We start from the raw sequence: 3,766 nt of genomic DNA on the forward strand, positions 1-3,766 counted from the left end.
CGTCGACATTCAAATAAAAATGGCTCTAAAGTTGAAATATTACAGCTTATGTGTAATACAGCTGACTGAAGTTAGCATGAGGTAGTTTATGATTAGATCAACTTCTCTTCATCCTCTATCCAGTTTTGAGGTAAAAATATCACTAATTAGATTCTGTCAATCGGTTAAAACGTCGTCCAAACCGCACACACACACTCACTTACATACACACGTCTCTCTATTCACATATTCGCGCCAACGGTATAAACGCAATGCGCATTTCTTCTGCTGTTTTTGTTTACTGTAGCTGAAAAGCTGTTAATCCATAGTGCCCTCTAGTGTTAGATACAAATAATACAAAATCTCAGAACAAGCCATACTGTATATCAAGAATATACAGTGAAGAATCAGCTGAGTCAGTCTTTTCTAAGTCAAAGTGGGTCTTGAAAGAGCTTTAAAAAAAGACTAATGTGCAGAACAGGGAGTCTAGAGTTGAGAAACACTGCTGTAGACTGTACTGTGTGTCGTGCTCCCCCAGTGGGCCCTGGAGGTACTGCAGGTGGGTCATGAGAGGGTCATTTTAAACGGTGTTTCTCAACCCTGGTCCTGCATATTTTAATGTTTTCTCTACTATATCACAACTACTTTAATTTAGCAAAGGCTTTTATTTAAATCATTGGGTAAATCAGAACAAGAAGACCAGGGTTGACTTTTTTTATTTTCAGTTTTGTAGTTAAGATTGAAATTACCTCATAAAAAGTAATCTAAGCTATTAAAATAAAGCCATAAATGTAATTCATTCATTTATTCACTCATTAATTCATGCATCTTCAATACCACTTATCCTGTTTTATGTTAATATATTAATATGTTATATGTAAGTATAACTTTAATATACACTCACCTAAAGGATTATTAGGAACACTTGTTCAATTTCTCTTTAATGCAATTATTTAATCAACCAATCACATGGCAGTTGCTTCAATGCATTTACGGGTGTGGTCCTGGTCAAGACAATCTCCTGAACTCCAAACTGAATGTCAGAATGGGAAAGGAAGGTGATTTAAGCAATTTTAAGCGTGGCATGGTTGTTGGTGCCAGACGGGCTGGTCTGAGTATTTCACAATCTGCTCAGTTACTGGGATTTTCACGCACAACCATTTCTAGGGTTTACAAAGAATGGTGTGAAAAGGGGAAAACATCCAGTATGCGGCAGTCCTGTGGGCGAAAATGCCTTGTTGATGCTAGAGGTCACAGGAGAATGGGCCGACTGATTCAAGCTGATAGAAGAGCAACTTTGACTGAAATAACCACTTGTTACAATCAAGGTACTGTATGCAGCAAAGCATTTGTGAAGCCACAACACACACAACCTTTAGGCGGATGGGCTACAACAGGAGAAGACCCCACCGGGTACCACTCATCTCCACTACAAATAGGAAAAAGAGGCTACAATTTGCACAAGCTCACCAAAATTAGACAGTTGAAGACTGGAAAAATGTTGCCTCGTCTGATGAGTCTCAATTTCTATTGAGAGCTTTAAATGGTAAAGTGAGAATTTGGCATAAACAGAATGAGAACATGGATCCATCATGCCTTGTTACCACTGTGCAGGCTGGTGGTGGTGGTGTAATGGTGTGGGGGATGTTTTCTTGGCACACTTTAGGCCCCTTAGTGCCAATTTGGCATTGTTTAAATGCCACGGGCTACCTGAGCATTGTTTCTGACCATGTCCATCCCTTTATGACCACTATGTACCCATCATCTGATGGCTACATCCAGCAGGATAATGCACCATGTCACAAAGCTCAAATCATTTCAAATTGGTTTCTTGAACATGACAATGAGTTCACTGTACTAAAATGGCCCTCACAGTCACCAGACCTCAACCCAATAGAGCATCTTTGGGATGTGGTGGAACGGGAGCTTCGTGCCCTGGATGTGCATCCCACAAATCTCCATGAACTGCAAGATGCTATCCTATCAATATGGGCCAACATTTCTAAAGAATGCTTTCAGCACCTTGTTGAATCAATGCCACGTAGAATTAAGGCAGTTCTGTAAGCGAAAGAGGGGTCAAACACCATATTAGCATGGTGTTCCTAATAATCCTTTAGGTGAGTGTATTATGTTAATGGTTAACAATAAAATTATCAGTACATGGAATTATTATTTTAGAGGTGCATAGAAGGACGTTTACTCCACTGGACTGAAGCAAGAAAATCTTTTCCTCAGAATGTCAGGAACACAAGAGCAACAGCTAGACATCATGTCATCTGACAGAGAACAATATACTAAAAGAAATATATTAAAAAATTTGAATATATTTAAATGATGGTAAAACTATGCATAACTATTTTAAATGCATGCCACAGTTGCAATACAAGACTTTCTGTAGGAAGTCTTCACATATTATGAGGACCAAAATCCCCTCAGGAATGCTAATGCTATTTTTATTTCTCGTAAACACTGCCATTGTCTGGGATAAAAATGCCACATGACTTATTAAATTCTGTCCAGAGTAAAAAATACAAGGTACACGTTCAAGTCAAACTGGGACTTATAATTGAGTTTCTCTTAAATTAATGTATAAAACCTATTGACATTCACAAAAGACTTCAAGCACGATATGGTAATGAGACTGCGCCAGTAAAACATTTGATTGTGCAAATGTTGTAAAGAAGACCATACATCTGCAAATGCGTTTTGCAGCCGAAGTGGCTCTGAGCCCACTGAACTTGTACCCATAAACATGATCCTTGAAAATCGACGGATAGTTTATCACCAACTTGTGGAAGAGATGCATCTATCTGTTGGAAATGTACAAACCATCATTCCCCAACACCACTTGCACATTACAGGAACTCGGATGCTAGTGGCGCATCCCCTGATCTCAGGCCAAGCAATGTCCGCATGTTTGTTACATTAAAGTAGTTCCTGGTCAGGCAGTGCAATCATACTAAAAAAATGTTCTACCTTGATGATAGCCAAGCACTATAGAAATGTAAGTGCGTAAGTTTAGTAGGAGATTATATAGAGAGAAATAAACAGAGTTATATATGTTCTTTTATACATGAACATGTCTCTGTGTATAATTATATTAGCCTTTCCTATTACAATTATCATGACTGGTTTTCTCACTCACTCATCGTCTATACGGCTTTATCCTGTAGTCTGTATTCAACGTTGCGGCTCGCCTGGAGCCTGTCTCAGGAATCTTAGGGCAAGAGGCGGGGTAAACCCTGGATGGGGTGCCAATCCATCACAGGGCACACACACACACACACACACACATCATTCACACATTATGGGCAACTTGGAAATGAGAATTATCCCAATCTGTATGTCTTTGGACTGCGGAACAAACTAGAGTACCCAGAAGAAACCCAACAAGCGTAGAACATGCACACACCCGAGGCGGGAATCGAACCCTCGACCCTGGAGGTCTGTAGTTTTTTTATTAATTGTTAGGATTCAGTACTCATTTATTTATTTAATTTTAAGAATACCAATACGATTTATCACTTATCAATACACAAATACAAACATAATTCTAACATAAATACTTAAACCATTCTCTTTTTCAATAAGCTGAAAGCGTTTTGGACTTCTGCGCTCAGCTAAACAAGAACCAGCTGTAATGCACCGTCACTCTTTCAGTTCCACTTCCGCAATAAAAGAACTTGCATTTGATTGGCTGGCAAGCCGCCCTGTCGCCCCGCCCCCTCGACATGCCTGTTCCCTTTACAGTAGGAGTGAAACTCCGCCTCCGGCCATGCTGCTGCTC

Source organism: Clarias gariepinus, chromosome 8 (genome assembly GCF_024256425.1).
Source record: "Clarias gariepinus isolate MV-2021 ecotype Netherlands chromosome 8, CGAR_prim_01v2, whole genome shotgun sequence".
NCBI classification, from domain to species: domain Eukaryota; kingdom Metazoa; phylum Chordata; class Actinopteri; order Siluriformes; family Clariidae; genus Clarias; species Clarias gariepinus.